Source organism: Apteryx rowi, unplaced genomic scaffold, assembly GCF_003343035.1.
Source record: "Apteryx rowi isolate R43461 unplaced genomic scaffold, aptRow1 scaffold_14, whole genome shotgun sequence".
Taxonomy (NCBI): domain Eukaryota; kingdom Metazoa; phylum Chordata; class Aves; order Apterygiformes; family Apterygidae; genus Apteryx; species Apteryx rowi.
Genome location: NW_020447641.1, coordinates 159,556 through 181,019, shown reverse-complemented (window position 1 = coordinate 181,019; position 21,464 = coordinate 159,556). Strand labels below are relative to the sequence as shown.

Genomic DNA, 21,464 nt, shown 5'->3' with positions numbered 1-21,464 from the left:
GAGAAAAGTGGGGACAAACTGAAGATACTTACTATTTGTATTGAAAGAGGGGACAGGAGAGCTTTTCATTTGCATCTTAAGCACCTTCCCATTAGCAAAAATTGGATTGCTGCTAGGGCTCTCTTTTTTTCCCCCCCATTTATGGAACTAATGGAGCAAAAAAATGGCCATATTGAATGCCAGCCAGCACCTGAGGCTGCTAACTCAGCCAATACAGCCACAATACTTAACAGGTCTTAATTATGGAGCCCCATATTTTTGTGCATGGGAACATATATCTGGAGCTCAGCACATTTCATTAATAAATTTAATTAACACATCCTTCACAGTGGTTTTGAGCTTTTAATGCTTCCCAGTTAAAGCAAAAGCAAAATTTTGAAGCACCTATTAGCTTGGTACATAATACAATTATAAAAAATGCAGTTTCATTAAGATTGCTCAGTTTTATCCCAAATTCTTCAAGCCTTCAAGCAAGTGCAAAGAGGAATTAGTAACACATTGCTACATTGACATCTCTTTGAAGTTTATTTCCTGCCTCTGAGTTCCAGTGATGGATCAAAAGGACTATTCAACATCCAGAATCAGAAATCAGAAGAGACTGGCACCCACCAGATCATTTGTTCGCAGAGCAGCGGGAGCCTGATGGCTGTTAGAGGACATCCTATCTGTAGATTGATAGAGTTTCAGAGGAAGACCTGCAGCCTTCTTACTGAGCACTCCCTCCCTGCAGTGACTCCTGCCTTTGAACATCTGACATGGCATACTTTGAAGGACCCTGAATCTCAAAGGAATTGAGAGGCAGCTCTCAAAAACCAGGTGCTTTTGCTGTGCCTCAGTCTGAGCCCTTCTACAGCCCCCCAGATTAAGGGAGCTAAAATAAACAGTCATTTTTGAAAAAAAAATCTTATGAGTTAAGCACTGAGTCTGTCCTGTCTCCATTAAAGCCTGGAGCTTTAGAAGCGCAGATATGGTGGGCCTTTGAGTTTCAAGCTACAAAAATACCAGTGAAGCTCAATGCAAAACCCAGGCAGAATTACCTTGTTTCATACCTGAACAGCACATCAAGTATTTTGTGAGTTCAGCACAAGCTGCTAGCTTGAACTGAACTTCTAGCTGGAGGATACTTTTACCATAGACACTTTACCTAAATTCCACTAAATAATTGTCCAAAATCTTACAGAAGATCACTTTCTTTTCTTAGATTCTAGACACACATCCACCTCAGATATATCAATGAATGCTAGCTTCAGCCATAGTATAGAATTGCAAGTACCAAATCATGGTAATATCAGCAAACAAGGACCACCTTACAACTGCCCTGGACTGTCCCATAAACACTAAGTATTCTTGTTTGGCTGAGGTATCGGATTGTTACATTTCTGCAAATTCTGTGTCTGAGTTCACTGCAATCTATAAAGAACTCAAACCAAGCTTTTACAGAGGGGAAAAGAAAAAAAGAAAAAACCTTGGAGAAGCATCAACAACACAATCTGCTAATGTGGGCAGCTTTTCAAATTTAATTTTATTTAGGCTCCTGTGGCTATGATTTATACCTAGAAATCTTTGCTATGCCACTGATCTTGAACTCGGTGTTTCCACAATATATTTGCCTCAGTCTGCAAATTGCTTCCGTTCTAATTTAATCAAATTCAGCCTGTTAATAGTATGATGTAAAGGGCAGTTACTTTGTTTACCTCATTAAAATAAAGAAATTTGTTACACAGCCACAGCATTAAATTCCAGTCCATCTAGGAACATTCCATTAGGGCAGCATTAATTCATCATTACTGAAATTTTTTTTTCATTTAGTCTCGCTAGAGTCAAGCTCTCTCAAAAAAGATACTACCTGAATAAAGGTGACATCAGAAGGTCAGTCTCTATCACTTCCTTTTTGGGAGAAGGTTCCTGGGAAGGGAAGAAAGAAAGTGAAAATGAAAATGAAAATGTGTCCCAGAAGACTCCAGAGAGTTATTTATAGGAGACTGCTCCATGCTGCTTCCCTGCATCACTTCCCTGCTGCTGACAAATCTCTTTTTGTGTTTTTCTCTACTCCCCTACTTTTCTAGGAGAGACATGCCTGAAGTTAAGCTCTAGACCAAGTTTCTGAGGATATTCAAACCCAAACACAGTTGATCCCAGCTTCTCTAGTTTAGGCAAAGCAGAATCCTAGCACTGAACTACCAGYCACATATTCAGTAAACACTCAGACTGGGCTCTGCTTCTTTGGCAGAGAACTGATTTCCTTCCTCCTTCCCTCCTGTAGTAGAGAAGGTGCAACTGGATGTGTGGTCTCACAGAAAGATAATTGTTAAGCGACATTTCCCCTTGGCCTCCCAAACCCAAAGAGAAAGACACTGCCTCTGCTAAAAGGAACAACACTAATAAGATGGAGGCCATGTCTACGCTAGCAAATAGTGGGGGGTCCACTGGAAATGGATCTGTTGAATTAAACAGTTGGTGCTGAGGACCTGACATTCACACCAGGAGTGGCTGAGGGAGGGTTACCGCAGACAAGAACTGCTCAGGTGCCATTACGGACTGAGTGCAGCTGGGGAGCATTAGACGGACTCCTGGAACGCATTTCCTCTTCAGTTGCACCTGAAAGAGATCCAGTAAATGCACCCCAAGACTGCTCCGTGATGTGAATCAAAGCATGGTTAGCAGGACAATCAGATTGGCTTCAGAAGCACACTCCTGATCTGAACTAAACCACTGATTTAGACACAGTGGAAGTATTTCAGTGCGAGGAACTCATAGCAGAACACACAGAGAAACAGAATATGCTCTGCATGATGCCCAGACACACACCTCAAAGCGGGATCAAGATGTGTCTTCCCAAGTGAGGTGAAGCTATGTGAAAGACAAACAGATTGACATGCAATTTTTCAAATTAGAGATAATGCAATAAGATAATCTAAAGTAATTTTACTCCCTCTAAGAGGGAAATCTGTTTTTATATTTTAATTGAATGAGAACAGCTATTCAGCATGAAGCCACAAAGCTGGGCACCAAAAGGTATGCTGGCCTAGATAGGCTGTTTAGTAAACTAGCACTCCCTTTCTACTCCACTGTCTTGGCTCCTTCTCCAGTGACATTCAGCTGAGAAAAATAGGGATAGGATTTTTGGGGGCTGAAGACCTTTAACATGCTTGTTTGTCTGTATCTAGGTTTTGTCACAAAAAAATAATTGAATGTATTTTGATATGCCTAGCTAGAAATAAAATTCTTGTTTTACTGAGATAGAAATGAAATATAGTTACAAAACTTCAAAGTACATTCTTTACAGCACTCTAGAAGAGGCTGGAAGACATTAACTACTGTATTCATTTGTTTGAAAATGTTTACAACGCACTTCAAAAGCAGGCAACTAATTTAGCCCAGAATCCTAACACTGAGAATCAAAATCAAATTCAGAGGGGAACTCCAGTGTTTCAGATGAAAGTTTGGCAGTTCTTCCTCTAGTAAAATGACACATAGGAAATGACACTTTAAGGTTGGATCACCTTCACATAATACAAAATCAAACAATATATTATCAAATGTAACATAGAAATTGATTTCAAGAATACTAATGTGAGAGGTGATCTGGCACCAAATGAAACACAATTCTTATCAAAGTGGATCAATTCTTGATTATCACAGATGAAACTTTCAAATCTGTGTATACTTCAAGTCAAGCTGTAAATCTGCATTTCAGCATCCCCATTTTAAAGAAGTATCTAGAGATCCTCACTGAATTAGGTGGCATTTATGAGAAATATACTGGAAAATGGAGGCTTTACATATTTTGCTATTGCCTCTGATATCTGATCAGCTGGACAAAAAATAATGAAGTAAAAATACATCAACTTCTCTGAGTTGTTCACATGCCAACCCACCATGCTACCCCTTCTGGATGATCTGTTAACAGAGAAAAACAGAGGAAACTAAGGAAAAAAAAAGATGTTCTTTTGCTTTAAAGCTGTTTTGGTTTAAGATTCAATAGCAGCAAGACTCAAAAGAAAGTCATGAAGACTGTATTATCACATCTATGATACTGTATAGCAGTTCTGGAAACAAAATTCTCAGATAAGCTAAGAAATAATATTAAGATGCTTTCAAGCTACCAACACTACCTTATAAAGACAAGAGTCTCAATATAAAGTCAAGTCAATGTGATTTGTGGTCTTAATGTATATCTATGAATATTTTTGCATGTCTGCCCCAAATGAAAGCTGTAGAGCATAAACAGCATGTTCCTGTTTTTGCATCATACAGACCCAGGACATGTTTCCATGAATAAATAAGAAAATGTTTATAATATAAGGGAAGGGAGGTTTTCATACCATTCACAGTCTGGTGGGTACTGCTCTGTTTTGTCCAGTCTTTTCTGAATATTTGTGTATATTTGTTACATTCCCATGTGCTTTTGACAGTAATCTTTTTTTTTCTGTGCATCAAAATCATCTTCCTGATGACCTTTGGCTTTACTATGCTTCTTATTGATTGCTGCTACTCTGTCCATACAGAGCTGCCCTGGAAATCTTGTGACAGCAATCTGGCCAGGACAGAGTTGAGGGCATTTCACTGTGCCCTCTACATGCTTCTACTTTATGTTGCAATAGGCCTCCAATTTCCAAGATTCCAGATACAGGTATTTCCAGTGTATGTGTAATCAGAGATGCATGCATTCAGAAGAGATCCAAACTAAGATCCAAATACTGCTGTCAGTTACTGCATATATATGTTAGTAAAACACCAATGTTTATTCAGGGAGTAGTCTATTCCAGTTTAATTGAAGCATTCACAATGGACCAAAAATAAACCTTTGCTAGTAATGCTTTAATATGCCACAAAGTAAGTCTAACATATTACAGGGGTGCATATAAAATCTTATTATTATAATCTCATAATTACACTTCCGACTCACTTTGTAAAGGCTGACAGGCCTACAGCAAAAAATAATCCAGTATGTATGTTTTCATAGATATTCAAAAAGGATATAAAAGAGAAATATCCAAAAATAAGCTATATTGTTTCTGTTGAAGTAATACGTATGCACTTTTTAAATGAATTAGGACTCTTAAGTTGCTCTAAAAATAATTCTCTTGAGGCATTAAGTATTTAACAATTAAGCTTGAGATTCACTGTTCCTTTCCTTCTGCTAGTTGCCATTCTGAGGTGCCAAGAAAATAAGCATTTGGGATAGCCTCTATTTCTGTTTCTTATCTGATAGTGAAACATCGCTAATCATTTTTCCTTGCCGATTTCCCGCAAGTCATTCAGCAGCTATCCAACAACAGCACGTCTCGCAGACACGCGGCTCCCACAGCTCTGCTGCAGCTCAGCGGGGCGCTCGGGGCTGTCGCGGCCCAGCGCCGCGGCCCACCTGCCCCCCGCGCCCGCAGGGCCCCTTCCCGCAGCCCCGCGCGAGCACTGCGGGGACTCGGCGCAAGTCCCTGTAATACCAGAGAGATCCCGTAAGAGGGAGACTTCATCGCACGACACCTTGTAGGTGAGGTACTTAAATACAACCTTTAGAAATTATTTTGTCAAGATACAATCCACACTATCGCCAGATACACTACAGATACTCTGACAAGATTTAAACGTAATGTATCATTTTTGATAGGAAATATTCTGAAAATAACAGCATCTGGGCACCTGTGCAATCTAAAGATGCAAATCTTGCATAAAGCAGTTGACATCCCACTCATTCTAGCAGAAGATACTAAAAAAAAAAAAAAAATTTTTTTTAATTATTTCCATGTCAGTATTTAACATATTTTTCCTATCTTTCTCCTGAAGACAAATAGCTGTGGTTTTATATACACACACAACCGGCATGGGATTTTAGGAGTTTTACCTCCACAAGCTGTAGAAAGGACACCTACAAAGTCATGTTTTCAGTTCCTTAAGTTTACCTACCCCAAATATTGGAGCATGAATTAAGAAGGAAGGCTAGGAGGTGGTGCTACGACAGTTCACTAGCCTTCAGCTCTGCTGGTAGGAGACCAAAACCCCGGCACTAGTGAGTCTCATACATCAGCAGATCTCCCCATCAGCAAAGAGCAGGCTGTGGCAGCCTTACTTACAGCTGGCAATCGTGTGCTGCAAGAGTCACCCTGGGAAATGGGGAACGTTGCTTGAAGAGTAAGGCTTGTATCACCCAGGACAAGTATCATAGACTTGGACCCAGACTGCCATACAGCTGGTGTTGTGTGAATAAATAATTCCTGTGCTAACCTATCTTATATTAAAAAATACAGAACAGTATCCCACCTGTCCACTGAATATTTCAGCATCTCAGAGATTCCAAATTGTCAGTCTGGAAAGAACTAAAATAAACTTGTCTCTTTATGATAATTTAAAGACAGCCATTTCAGATTCCCTAACCCCTGAGTTTAAACCTCTACCGCAGTCAGCATATGCCATTCACATTTCTGACCTATTCCCCAAGCTGCCTGCATCCCAAAGTCTTTGCTCCCGAGGGGCCTGCTTAGAGAAGAAGCTTTTACAGATTTTCAAGCTGTCTAATATACAACATGAACATTTGAGAGTGCACATTCTTTTGGCCAAATCCTTTGCCAATTCAATGCAGACATTGTCTGTAAAGGAAATGTATGCTGGATCTTGCACAATCTGAGATGCGGCTCAGAGAGCCATGAATGGCATCCTGTCAAATATGGAGCCATGCTTCCTTTCATTCTTCACCCACCACAGGATCTATAAATCAAGGTGTCATGAAAGATGACATGGGAAAATTGAACAGTTGCCATGAAATTATTGCTTACAAAGCATTTTTCCATGAACCAAAACATACATTGTTTCCATATCCTATATAGCCTTCTCATCATATCCCTAAGAAAATTGAGATGCATTCCTGATCACAGAAGTTCAATTTTAAAATGCATTTGCTATGATTTTTCCTGAAGACTGTTAATATATTTATTTAAATTATAATAGTTCTTGAGATGGGAAAGATTTTCATTTTTATTAAAAATGACCTTTACAACCTACCTAGCATTTTTATCAGTCCAGAAATTACAGTAAATCACAGTGATCTTTACCTCAACTGCTATTTTAGTTGGGCTTTGTCCAGAACAAAAGGCCACAGTAAATGCCAAAGTAAAGCCTACACCCACTTATAAATCACACAGCCTCAACTGTCACATTTAGTAAGTTAAATATTTACTAGACTATAACTGGCAAGCAACACAAGTAGATCCCTTAGATGATAACTGATTTATTAGAGGAAATATCTTTAGCAAGTATTTTTTAGCCCTACCGTGGGCATTTCTAAAATATCTTTCTCCATCTACTTTTCTTAACTCCATGAAAGAAGGTCAAACTTCAAAGGGATGTGTGCATGAATAAGGAACAATAATACAGTATCAGAGGGATTTATCATCTCCAGCTGTACTTCTCCTTTCAATCTCTACCCTGTTGTCATTTGCAACGTGGTAGTGATAAATGTGACACCAAATGCAGTCTGATGCTTTTGTTTCTGCACATCAAAGACAAAAAAGGTAAGATCCCAGCTTCTTAAAGTCTGTTTAGGCTGCATACTACTCTTAAAAAATGTGGCTATCAAAATTTGTGTCTTTCTGTAGTATTTTGAGTCTGCACTTCATTCTGCTTTTCTATTACTTATTTTAAGGAAAATTTGCCTAGTTTATGTATCAACAATTATGGTGTGGATTTGGATTAAGAATTCTTGCACTTCCAGATGTGGAAGAAAAGGACAGAGCACTATTTGGATTAATCCAGCATACCTTCAATGCAATTGTGCCAGTTCACAATAGAAGAGTATCGGTTTCAAAGTCAGAACTATACAAATTCTAAAATATCTGTGTGACTGTAACTGTTCTTAGGAGACAAGAGGAGAGCAGGGAGAGAAGATGGAAAGACAGGTGAAGAAGAGAGGATAAAGGGGTATTGAAATGTAGTTAAATTCAATCCGACTGTTCTAAACTTGCTTCTGTCTGACATTTTTGAAAATCAGTCTCTAGTACTGGTTTAAAGAAAAATCATTGTGGTCACAGGAAGGACTTGACCATCAACAGAGCAGCATGCACATCTTACAGAGATACAGAAATTGTGTGCTTTGGCTTTAATTTGAACCACAACTTTTCACTCTCAGAACCACAACTATTTATTTTAACACAGCAGTCTAATTAGCCAGTTCTAGTTTAATCAGTCTATATATTCAGGAAAGGCAGCAAAAAGCATGGTGAGGAGGGCCATCACTGGGAAAGTGAAAAAGTAAAAACGAAGTAGACTTTTGCCTTTCTTTGGGTACCTACTTAGGGCATCAGAGTTATATCCAGCAATGGTGTCCCTTCAAAGTCCCACATGCAGGGTTTTCTGTCACATGTTTTATGTCTCAATTCCACTATCAGAAGTTGCATTCTCACAAAGCTCGTGTTTGACCAAACTGCTCAGTCCCTAGCCTTTATGAGTTATAACTTCTGCCCAGCCTTGCTCACTCTCAACATCAGTTATTTTACCTCTCAGACACTCTGGCACCTCAGTCTTCTCTAAGTTGCTGAACACAGATAGTTTCAGTCTTTCAATCTTCTCTCTCTGATCTCTCTAAATTAAACCCTCAAACCACTTTTTTATTTCCATCTCCCTTCAAATTTTCTCTATTGTGTTTTTAGATGCCCCCCCCCAACCCCTCACTTTGTCTATCAAATTTTCTTGCACATACAGGGCTTCTTTTAAATGCATGTTCTTTTGCAAGACAGTGAGTCTCCATTAGCTGTTTTCCTTTTGCTCACATCCTACTTTAATACTGATGCTCTGAATTTTCATTTCAAAATGAACTCTCAGAGAAGTAAATTAACTATAGCCATTTGTGCCTATGTTGTGGTAAATTATAATCCTGGACATCTACGCTTTTGGATTTGTTTTGGTACAGACATTTGCCAGCTTCACAGAAATAAACAAATTTATTAGAAACTGATTTAAAAATTACCCACGCTTTTCTCTTTCGCACTCATTTAACTATGGATGTTAGTGTTCATTATTTTATTTAAATAATAAATACAGCATAATATATTGCATTTTTTCCCCTCATATGCTTAGTTACAAATTTAATTAAAAATGTTCCTACACAGATTACAATGGATTATTATATCTACCTAGGAATGTAGAATCTCAGTCCAATTATCAATAAACATGCACTATGCACAGCAGAAGAAAAAATGAAATTATTGCACAAAAGGATCCAATCACACTAGGTGAATGGACATAATAATAAGAAAGGAAGATCAAAGTTGATAAATGCAAGCTTCATTGGAGGAAAAAGTGTGAATTACTAGTACACTTGCTGAACTCCAAATTAGCTGAATTAGTAGGTATGTTTACATGGCAGTATTTACTCAGGAAAAGGATATCAGCATTATTTCAGGCAGATCAGTGACAAAGTATTTCTGTGCACAACTGTAGTCAAAAATGCAAAGATGATGTTAGAATGAGAAATCATTGGCACAAATTTGTCTAGAATATTACACGCACTCTGTTTGCTGCATCTATGGAAAGGATTTTGGAGAACCAGAACAGACTTGGGGAAGGACAGAAAAGACATTCTTCCCTGGAAAACAGATACTATTAGGATCACTCTGTTTTAAAAATGATGCAGAAAAGAGTAGACAGAAAATCAGGAACATTAGAAACTCCTAATCTGTGTGCGTCTCTGTTCAAAAGCAAGGAGGCGTTCCATAATAGTGAAAGGTGGAAAATCAAACTTATACAATGCAATACTTTCACACTCACTGTGTAAACAAACTGCAGAACCTGCTGTCACATGAGACCATTGAAGCCTAGGATTAAATATTAAGAAAAGGACTAAGCAGTTATTTCCAGAACATTCAAGTACAATTCAGGTATCAGCTACATAGAAAAAATATTTAATGTTTCAGAATTCAAGGCAGTCATTCATTGGTGCAGATCAGGGAGCGGGCCAGCAGAGAAGGCGGAAGGGTGGAGTATTCCCTCCCCGCCTGCTGTGGGGCTGGCAGCCGCGGGCAGCAGTATCTGCGCTGGGCTGTGCAGCGTTGGTGACGGGACAACAGACGTAGCTAGGTCGTGGTTCTGTGCCAAGATGGCACTTTTGTATTCCTCAGTTTGACAGCATTCAGCAGTCCAACACAGTTGAGACAACTGAATGCTCACATTAGGGGAATAAAGAACGTACAGTAATGTGAAAATGTAATACAGCTGCTTCTGCTCATGTTAAAATGTGATTTAATATATTTGCAAAGTCTGTGGACTTTCATTTCCCACATATTAGAAATATCCTAAACTGGAATTTTTACAAGGAATCAAGAACATTGTTTTGTCAACAGGAAAACAAGTACAGCAGAAAGAGGCTCTGTAGTCAGCAGAGGGAGACGCGCTTTTAGAGAGCAGCTCATCTATTTTATGAATGGCGGAAGCGCCCTCTGGATTTGCCCAACTCCAATGACTGCAGAGGAAACCCAGCCTCTATCTTAAATTTGTAGCGAATTTGTACATGGAATTAGTAGAAGGATACTCTCCCATAATCTCCTAATCAGTACTGGGACGGGAGTAGTTTATTCTCAAGATGCCTATCTCAAAGTTAGACTTTGCTAACTTCCTGCGAGAGAAATTAAGCAGATGCCAGTTGATACACAGTGAAGATTTTCACCGACTATGATTTTAGAAATACCACTCACTTAAAAAATGAAAATAAATTCAGCCCCAGGCACAGGGAAGACTGAAGTCAAATTCTAGCAGCTTTAGTCCAACAAATTACCACTGATTTCAGTAGCTTTCTTCCTCAGGAAAGGATGCCTGAAGTTGTCCAAGTGTCTGCATGCTCCTGTTGGCTGAAGCGGCATCGTAAACTCCTCTCAGAAATCTAGGGTCTAGATGAACATAAGGCTTTCCAGTTTTTCAGCTGTGCAATAGTGCTATTCCTCTTCTACTTTGTACCAGAAAAATACTTTTTAAAGATCACCTGCTATTATCTCCCCTGGGTAGCGATAGCCACTGGCCAGCTGCGACCGCCATGAAGACATGTCTCAGACTGGCCCACCACAGTGAACGGATCCTCAGATAAACCCCAGCATGAATTATGACATAGCAAATCAAGTCATAGTAGGTTCAGATCACAGAGGGAAGATATGCCACAATCCAACTTCCAGCAGCACATTAGAAATATCCGTAGCCATGAAGACTTTAGCAGGACACTTCTGGAGGATTTGATTTCACTTTGGAGCTCCCAAAGAGTTCATCTGCTGCTGTCACACCCAAACAGACAAACATTTACTGCATCAGGATTCCTGGTGGAACCGCATCAGAAATGCACAGAACGTGGCTATATAGAGCAAAAGTCAGATAGCAAATAGCAGAGCTGTGATTGCCTGGCACTGTCTGTATCACCCTCAGGGTTCAGGATGGGACTTGTATAAATCAGTCACAACTAGCTACACAACTGATAGCAAAGTTTATCTGCACACAGAGCAGCAGGAGCCTGTATGATTTCACTAATATAAGTATTTGCAAGCAGCAAAGAAAAGGCATAATAGGTCACGTCATTAAAGTCTGTGAAGGTAGAAGGGTTCAGAAGAGGGTAGGAAGGCTGGAGCGTTGAGGGGAAGTCCTGTACTGACGCAGAGTGACAGTAATAACAGCCTGTTTGACTATGGGATATCAGTGTACACAATTTGCAGCAGCGCTACATAGCGGGACTCAATAGCAGTAATCACAGTTCAGCGCCTGCCCAGCTGTTTCCACATGGTATTTTCTGTAAAAGTACAAATCAACTTTACATTTCAATCAGAGTAAGCTGGCACTTACAGAACATGCTCATGACTTAAGACTCATGCGAGCTTCTTGTATTTGTTTCAAGCTTTGGAATTCCAGAGAGATTGTTCAGAAAGACACAGCTCACGATCCAGTGTAGAAATACAGATTCAGATTTTTCTCCACTGTACATTTCCATACAGGGCTGTGGACAGTGTGATTCCTAGCAAACACTGTAAAGATGTAGTTATAGATGTTTGTATCTATAGCTTTTCACACTGATGCTTTACTTATCCTTTTGGAAAAGTTTCCTTTGCTTCCACTACAGACAACATCTTTCTCCTGTTCTATTTAATCCCTGTTTCTGCACACCTTAAAGTACATTTGGTCATACAGATTACTAAATAGATTACAAGAAACAAGTTTCCCAAATACTAGATAGCAAGCAGTGAGTATGAAAGGAAGAGCTCTAATGAGCAGCACTTACCTATTAGCGAGTAGCTAGGAAGATTCAATAATCATGCCACTTCATCTGTTGACTGAGAGAGATTTCAACAGGAAGATTACCAGATCTGATAAGCAATGCTCCCAGCACAGAAAGGTCTCATGCTTAACAGATGGTAATAACATTAGTCCAAAATTGAAAGAGCATGGAACAGTGCAAACAGGATCAGAAGTATTTGATTATAGATTTACTGTGGCATAAATGAACTGAAATTCAGTTGTGCTGTGCTAATAGTCTAATTCTTAAATTCATATATCATTTTCCACTTCAGACAACTCAAGCATTGAATAAAAAGTCAGTGTAGACCTCTGGACAAATTAAATAATGGGACAAGAGGTAAATTTTTTCCTGGTTTACTTTATAACACTATACTTACCTTTGGCCTGTAATAAAATCCATGAAATAAGCATACCATAGCAATTTCCAGGCAATTGACAACTGCAGGAAAAGGCTTTGGAGGGATCATTGACACAGCAAGCACTTGACAGGCCTCTTGTTCACCTTCTTATGAAAAATAATACACAGGAGCCACTGCAGAGTTCCTGAACTTCTCAAAACGTCTGCTGGGTGACCAGACATCAAGTGATGGGTGACTCTTGGCATCCCCTGTTCCTAAAAGCAACCATTTCTAGTATTTAAACAGCCTATTTAAACATGCAAGTAAAGTTAAATAAACCTTTATGCTGGTTTCTTTACTTCTTCCCTTGTGATGTATAACCATAACCAGAATGACAAACAATGCATTCAGCTGATGTTCCATCTCCATTTACTATTCTTGTTTTAAGAACAGGGAGATCACAAGATATTAATATTTATTTCAAACTGTATCTGGTCTATAGCTCATCACAGAAAATTGGAACATTTTTACATGTCTGCTTACTTGTAGTTTCATTTTTGTGGGTCTGTTTTCTAACTGAGGCATCCTGCATCCAAAAAACTGCCTTAACTATAAGTTATTGTATACACTGCATACATGTGAGAAATTGCTGAAGAGCTCAGCATTTAATATCCTTAATGCAATGCCATGCCACCCTCTGGCTGCAGACTGCAGAAAAAGAAGGAAGACAGCAGCCATGCTGTTTTGGGAGCCCTAAAAATATTGAAGAGAGAATAAAGAAGGGCCAGATTTGTAGCATCATGAATCTCTATCCCCAAAACCACACAAGGCCCCTCTTTAAAGTATGTTACAGGCATCTCCAGGCACTGTCATTGCCCCCATAACGCCTGACCATTTCCCATTTGCAGAACTGGATCAACCAACTAAAGTTATGTCAGGACACAGGATAAGAGTTCCTTGCACTTTAACAGCTCCACATGGCAGTGGACACGTGGCCCCCATGCCCAGTGCTAAAGTTTCTGCTGATGACTGCAGTGGAATTTGGGTGTGAATCCATTCATATTCCATTCCTCTAACTAGAATGTGATAAGGCCAAGCCAACAATTCAGGCTACAGTCTTGCTTCTTCCTTAAATGCCTGCTTTTCCTGTTTGCCACATTTCCTTTTTCAAAAGGCCATCTCCTGTGGGAATAAGAGCTCAAGAAGCAAAATAAGAGAATAATCTTCTCCATTTCATGATGAGTTGTTTAGAGTACTCATCCTCCTTCATATTGCCAAACATTTTTCCAGCTCACAGCTATTCCAAAGACATATTTGAGATCTGGGCACAAACAGTGCTTTGCTTCTATATTTATGGTAAGATCTTATTTCTTTGTATATAAAGAGTACAAATGTTTTCCATTTTCAAATAGATGGCAGTACAACTTGCTTCATTCAGAAGAAAGTTTCCATTAGTCTGGAAACAGCTATTGTTAGCAATGCTAGTTGAGGAAACAGTGAGCTGGAAAATACAGCAGCTGTTATATGGAAGAGAACAAATAGGGAAAACTAACAAAACGTTTGCCTACCAGTTTGGGTTTGCCATCAGTTAGAGTTTAGGTGTGATGGCCTCCCAAAATCAAGTACCTGAAGGTAACTATTTGTCTGCTATATACACCGGAATGCCAAGTATTTGTAACTTGCTCTAGCTTGTAAGTGATGTGTGTCAGTCCTACTGAAATCATTATATTGTGATGCTAAAGTCATGGTATCAAAATCTAGCACGGGGATTGTCAGGTGTAGAAAAGCTAATCTCGTTCTTCAAAGAAGCAGCAGTCCCAAGGAATATGTAGCAGCCCGTAGAAAAAGTCTGAATCTGGATTGTCCTAGGGTATCATGTGGACATTTCTACAAACAACTTCTACTACTTTGTGCGTCAGCCCAAGAGTTGGATAAAAATCAGTCCTTGCATTAAGGGTGAGAAAGAAGAACAGACATTTTTCCTTGCTAGCGATACTGGTTGTAACCTAGGCCTAAGACAGCAAAGACGTCAGGCCTATCTTCACTTTTGATACCCCACAGAGTGGATGAGGTAAAGAGAGGACCCCTGCTTTTCCCATATTGAGCCAGCACTGCCCGTATTTGAAGTATTCTATCTATTCTGTAATAGCAGAAGGAACCTCATGAAGTCTTTTGGGCATTAGGAGCCCTTTAAATGCAGTAATGGAAATAAAATATTGTCAGTGAAATGACCTGTATCCTAAATGGCCCATCTCCTCATTAAACTACAGTGTACTGATGGGCTTAACCATGATTCTCAATTGTTTTCATATGCTTTTTCTGGTATCTCACTGAAAACTGAGAAAAGACAAGACCACTTCTTTGCAAATGCAACTTTTGAACAAGCAGGAAGGTGACTCATGATGAATAATGAAAAGCCATGCTAAAGATTGCATTCCATTAGAGAAAAGTTCTTAAAAGGGGATTCTCCTGCAAGACTTAGCACAATCATTATACTAACAAAATCGGGACTTAATACAACTATAACTCTGCTAACTTCAAAGATACCCAAGGATGAATTTGGCCTTGTTTGTTTTGGTTATGGCTGACTAGCCAAAAATGAAAGCTAAAAGACTCAGGAGACACCAAGGTAATCATATTTCCCCCTCCCTTAATGCAATGAGTACAGATCTCCCAGTTGACTGCAGAATAACCAGGCTGATGTGTCTTGACTGTCATTTGTTCACATGCTGCTGTTAGAGACCAAAGATTTATCCTCTTCAAAAAACTGCTTGGCAGATACTCCCTACTGCTGCAGAGTAACTCAGCATAGTGAAGCATATGAATGCAGTTTGTCTTGTATTTGAGCAGGGACAAATATATTCTGCTATAGACTTAATCCCTAGCTGCCATTTCCCATAAAGATTCTGTGTCTCAAGGCAGACACCTTGACCTTGGATCTGCCCGGGCACAGCTTGCAACTACATGTTCTCAACTACAAATATTTCCTTTTCTGGTGCTCTTTGCTTTCTCTGCCCCTGCATAACAGAGATCAGCATGCCCTGAGGTTACTCACTGGAGTCCAAAAAAGTCAGCAAATTCAATAAGAGAAATTCCTTATGATGGGACTGAAAGATGAGAATTTTTTCTAATTACTCCTTATATTGCAAGGTGTTCTTTTCACATAGTGAAATGAAAAATAAACTAAATCTATCACCAGATTTACCAAAAAATTTTACTTAGGAATTAGATCTTTGAGATGCTTAAAGTAATAAAGGATGACTGCTATTTTGGAACATGGACTATGATCTGTGCAAGGCTATGAGCATAAAGACGGTCACAGTCCATTCTCCAAGTGATATTTTTTGTTGATGTTCAAAAAGTTTTCTTTCAAAATAAATAGGTTCTTTCCAAGAGGTTCACGGAATACGTAGAAATTACCTTCTTTGAGGTGGGAACTAAGTGCGTAAGAAGTGATACTTCCCATCAACGAGCAGCTTTTCAAAGGCTCCCAGGTAGAGGATAGATCTAAGTTGTTTATTCCTAGTATAATTCTACATCTATCAAAGCAACAGACAATGATACTCAATCTTCCTTACAAACTCCATGCTAGGGGTGTAAAGACTGTTTGTGTAGCTTTAGAAAGATAACCAGAAGAAAAGCTATTTTAGAAGACTACCCCCAGGAGCCTATGAATGAGCTAAAATCTTCTTTTATCTGTCCTACTGAAAATTACTTCTAGCTTTCCAGTCAACTCCGAGCATTAAAAGGGTAATGTTCTTCTGGCTGGCTCCCTCAGCACGGACGAGATAAGCTGTTTAGCCGGCCCTTTCTCCAGTCCAAGCTTGGAACATCTCAGGACATGCTACAAAGAAGAGAAATTAGACTGCATAGTCAGAACCTCCTTAACAAATTTGATCTCTCCAAATAATTAAAGCTACCTTTTTCCCCCACCAAGAGCAAACTCGGTACTGTAACTCAGTGGACTAAAGCTCTTAGGAACTTAATGCTGATCAACAGTGGAGTCGACAGTGCTCAGAGCTGCTCATGAATAGCAGGCCTGATTCTCTGCGTTATTTATGCTCACATAAACCTGAAGTAACTCTGTCAAGGTTACACATCAGATTTGGGGGGTGTTAGGCTAGATCTGTACTGTTGAACAGATGTAGAGAATCAGGCTCTATGTAATGAGATTCAGCTATAATTAAGTCCTAGCCACATTGATTTGTTAATACCACTTTTACTATGCTGCAGGCTGGAAGGATCAGAATCAGTAACTGTGAACTATGTGCTGGTACTCACGTGGCTSTCAGAGCCATGGTACTCAAGCACCTATGAACACTTCCTTGGCAACATTAGTTTCATCCAGCAGAAAAACATGCAAACGGAATTGCTAGCAGCTGTCACAGAAAACCATCATTACACCAGGACTCCAGAGGAGGGAGAACTATCTCTTACATTAAAATCCCAGCTCAGACATTGTCCCTCTGCTCTCACTGAGTTTCATGCAGCCTGATGATTGTGTCATTGTGTTGTTTCCACGCTAAGATAGTGTGCCATCCCATCTTTACCTGCCAGAACACAATCCAGCTCTCTTCAAAGGCAGTATAGACCCTGCCAGGATCTGATGAAATGTGTGTAGACTCCACCCATCCACTTCAGACAGCTGACATCTACAAGACCTAGCAGGTTCGTTCCTGGAGCAAGGCCAGTTTCTGCATTTCCTGTTTTGAAAGTGCTTCCTTTACTCCAGCTGAACCAGTAATACTAGATGTGCTGTCAGTTAACCTTTCCATGCTCTCACTTCTCTTACAAATAGTGATTGGTATGGATTTACTCAGTTATTATTCTTACTGATGCCACACTGACTTCTGCTCAAAGTTCTTCTTGTAACACAATTTATCTGTCAGAATGAGGTATCAGCTGAGCAAGCCCTGCCTCATTCCCAGCATGGGAACTGAACAGCTCATGAAAGAGCTTTCTAGCTTTGTTATTATATACCTGCCATTGGCCAACCAAAAGACCAAATTATAAATCATGCTGCTTCTTCAGCAACCTACTTTCTCACTTATCAGCCAACTTTTTCCTAGTGTTCACCATGATCTCTGATTCTCTTCATCTCTTCCCTGTTATGTTTTCTTGGGGTTACCTTTGCAATAAGATCTCATCCAGAAGTTCAAGCTTGCTCTGTTTGAATGTTTTCAGAGGAATGAAGCCACATTTATAAACTAGTCATTGACATGAAACAGTGCCAAAAATAAAATGAAATCAAACCAATCAACAGGAAATAGCAGGCTTCCTGTATATTTTTTAATTTTTTTTTCTGGTCTGCATTTCCCTTTCTGGGGTTAATTTTTCCCCCATCTCCTCATACAGCAGACCACTGCCAGTACTACAGACAAACTAAATCTCCCACAGTGAGGTATGTATTTCTGCCAATCCCTGTGATTGCTAATGAAAAAATTCAGTTTACTCTCATGTTGTGAGTGTTCAGGACCATGACTCACCATGCCCTACCTTTTCTATTAAATTTTGTATCCTTTCAGGCAGTGTTCTCTGTCCTTTTCCAATCTGGGGAAGGTACTCCTTGTAAAAAACACTACAAGCACCATAAAACATGCCACTATCTAGAATAAACAGGGACAGCTGAGTTTAAATATGAGTTATCTAGTTAAAGTTAAAGGAGTGGAATGCTAACTAGGTCTAGCTAACTCTTGATGATCTTTGGTCACACTAAGCTTACACTGAATCATGTTATATTATTTAAGGTACATTAAATACGTGTTTTCTAACACAGTGCACTTTGCCCAGTATAGCTATAGTCTCTAACATTATCAAAAAGGGTAGCACATACAAAGCATTGCAGATTCAAAGCCAAGCCTTTTATGAAGGCCCCTTTTATTTTCTGAGTTTATAAGCTCACAGGAGAGACCATCACCTGCCCAAGTGTTTGTGAAACAACTAGTATATCTGGAACACAATATGCTTCAGCAGCCATAGAAGCCTCTGCACAGCCTGTGTTCTGTCAGCGAACAGTTCTTTGAAAGAAAGGGGTGTATTTATCAAGGTACCTGCATAAGAGGACTATCTGGATTTGTGGATCTTACATTCATAGTCACATACTTTGCTGATATACACAAGCAACTAGAAAGAGCTGTTGTTATCCCTTCTCCTCAGTATTAGGTGGCTTGTGCTGTATATGCACCATACAACGATTATCACCACTGACTACCACTCACCAAAGTACAAGGATTTAAATAGCAGATTGGAAGCTCAGAAACTGACATTTTTCAGTCACATTTTTCCTTTCAAGAGCCAACAAACAGCCCCTCCGAAAACAAGAGGACTTGGGCTTGCTCCTTGCACACAGCAACAGACTCTCAGCACCGCTGACAGAGGCAGAGCTGCTAGAGCTCTTCTCTGTTCAGAGCGCATTGCCCTGGGTCTTCAGAAAACTCTGCCCTTAAGCATCACAACAAGAGCTGATTGAGTCCTCTTGAAAGTCTGACCCCGTCACATGTGCTGAGCCCGTCATGCAAAATCTTTGCATTTGTAAAGAGCAGTTTTGCCTGCTGCAGCAAGCATCCTTTTCACAAAGATTAAGCTGAGGCAGTGATACTGCTGTAACGCAACAGAGCAGGTGCTTCTGCCAAGTGAGAGAAGTGCTATTATTCCCCTGCTAATTCATCTCCATGCCATCAAGCTGACCCCTAAGGAAACCCTGAACCCAAGGAGACATAAGATTTACCAGAAGCCCTGCCTATTGTTTGCATTTTCCCTTCTGTATCAAAACAGGCAGGGAGTCTTGCACAAGCTGTGACTCAGGAGAAGCACTACGGCAGCCCCTGGCTCAGCCTCCAGCCTCACAGGTTGAAAAACGCCACTCCTCATCACCAAACCCAATGCTGTCATCTGCTAATGCATAACATCTGGTCTCTGAAGGGTACCGAGATGAGATCTGAACTATAGTCCCGACTGAAGACAGCCAGCCTGCTATATTCAAATAGCCTCAGCATGCAAAGAATTGAGAAACCAGCCAGGCAACACTGAGACATTTTTTTGAGCAACACTAGATCACATGACAGGACCTTCCCTTGGCAAACTGACAGGGGCAGGTTGCACTTAGCAAATGCACCTACTCCTGAAAAAGAACAGTGATATCATAAAAAGATTAACATAGGAGACTCTTCAAGGGCAGATCACATTTGCTAAAGATGACTACAGTATATTAGCCTCTTACTGGGTCTGTGCCATCCAGAATAATTCATCAAAAATAAGTTATGGTGACCAGTAGGGCACAGCAGCCCATTGCAACAGAAATAATACAGAATAGAGAGACCCTTTCAAACACAAACAGCTCATACCTTATGGTAAGCACTTGCTTAAAACTTCCAGGGTTCAACAGGAGACAAGCAGTGGTTTCAGTGCTCTTCGGGGCTAGGATGTCCTATGCTTTCGTAGCACAGTTTTGGTAGTATGCCATTATTGCTCTGGTTGGTTGCAATTGTTATTTTTCATGAATATCTGTGAGCCAAAAAGGTTGCTTCAAGTGATTTTTTTCCGATGCTTATTTTACCAAATGACTGTCACTTAGCTAGATCGTGGATTCAGATCTCATCCAAACTGCTGTGCAGGGAGTTATTCCACATTAATGGCACTCCCTCCCTCTGAGCTAGGAAAGCACTATCTTCCCTATCTGCCAGACAGGAAACAGGAAATCCATAGTGGAGTGGGTCTGATTCTCTTCTGTTTTACGCCGGTGTAGCTCCATTGACAGAAACTCATTCACTCTTGGTCTAGGCTCATAGTAAGAGAATGAGAAGACACTCAGTCCTTACCCTTGTATTTTCATAATTAAGACGACCAAACAACTGGCAGATCCAGTCCCCATTTGAAAATTGCTGGTTGTTTTATAAAAGACTGCTTAAAAAGTACAAAGTTCAAAAATGAAGGTTGCAAGCAAGTGGATTCAGCAACTGTCATAATATATATGTTCTATAAATATGTTCTGCAGTCAATATAATAGGGCTGTAGCTGCTACTATAATACTGACAGATAACTGCTAAGAATACCACCTACCTGTGACAAATAGCAAATTCTGATGTGTTACATTTTTCAAATTTCTTCTGGTAGTGCAACAAGTCAGAAGAAATTTGAAAAAATATTGGTAGGGAATTTAAAAAAATTCTGGAAACAGTGGTTTCAATTACACAGTGAAATATATATGTCCTATTATATATATAAGTATTATTGTATATATTATATATATAATTTTATATAAATATAAAAGACTTTAAATAAATTACTAGGAACTGTGTATTGGATGTATTGATTCATTTTGGAGGTGAAAACTGTTTGGTTTGGTTTCTTGCTTTTGTCAATGTTTTTACTATTGCCACAAAACATACAGTTATCTTATTTCTAACAAAAATGTGAATAATTTCACCTGTTTTCATTCATCCAATGCTAATTACATGTAAAGAGGTAGATGTAGAGTTGAATGTAAGTATATTGTTTGGGTGTAAGTCTTAAGTAAACTTAGTTTAAGGGAAGAGTCCTACTCCTACCTGCACTCTTACTTGTGTCTGTCAGTCACTAGACAACTGTATCTTCACAAAAAAACAGGGAAATGTTTCATTAAAACCAAAAAGTACCTTCTGAGAATCTAGGGGAAGCTGAGGTGTTGTCACAACTTAAAAATTGCTCTAGAGAAACTGTGGGACAGCAAAGAACGTTTCTGGCAGGTGAGGTGGCAAAATGGCTGGAGATGAGTAATGCCAGCTCCATGTCAGGGATTTGCAATACCCTTATTTCAGTAAGAAATGCCCAAATAATACTGACAAGTTTGATGGATCCTTGACTGAACTATTTTTGTAACATCTTATTTGC

General features: G+C 39.6%; 1 long non-coding RNA gene across 2 annotated transcripts in view; it reads right to left on the bottom strand.

Annotated features, from left to right (window-relative positions):
- LOC112961941 overlaps window positions 1–20,732 on the bottom strand; it is a 115,396-nt gene extending 94,664 nt beyond the window's left edge. The window contains exons 1-2 of one of the 2 annotated variants that reach the window (XR_003252167.1): window positions 19,940–20,732; window positions 1,847–16,440 (exon numbers count right to left, since the gene is read on the bottom strand). This is a non-coding gene — a long non-coding RNA (uncharacterized LOC112961941). The remainder of the gene's footprint in view (window positions 1–1,846; window positions 16,441–19,939) is intronic. The other variant, XR_003252168.1, reaches the window with a different exon arrangement.
- Between the last annotated feature and the right edge of the window lie 732 nt (window positions 20,733–21,464).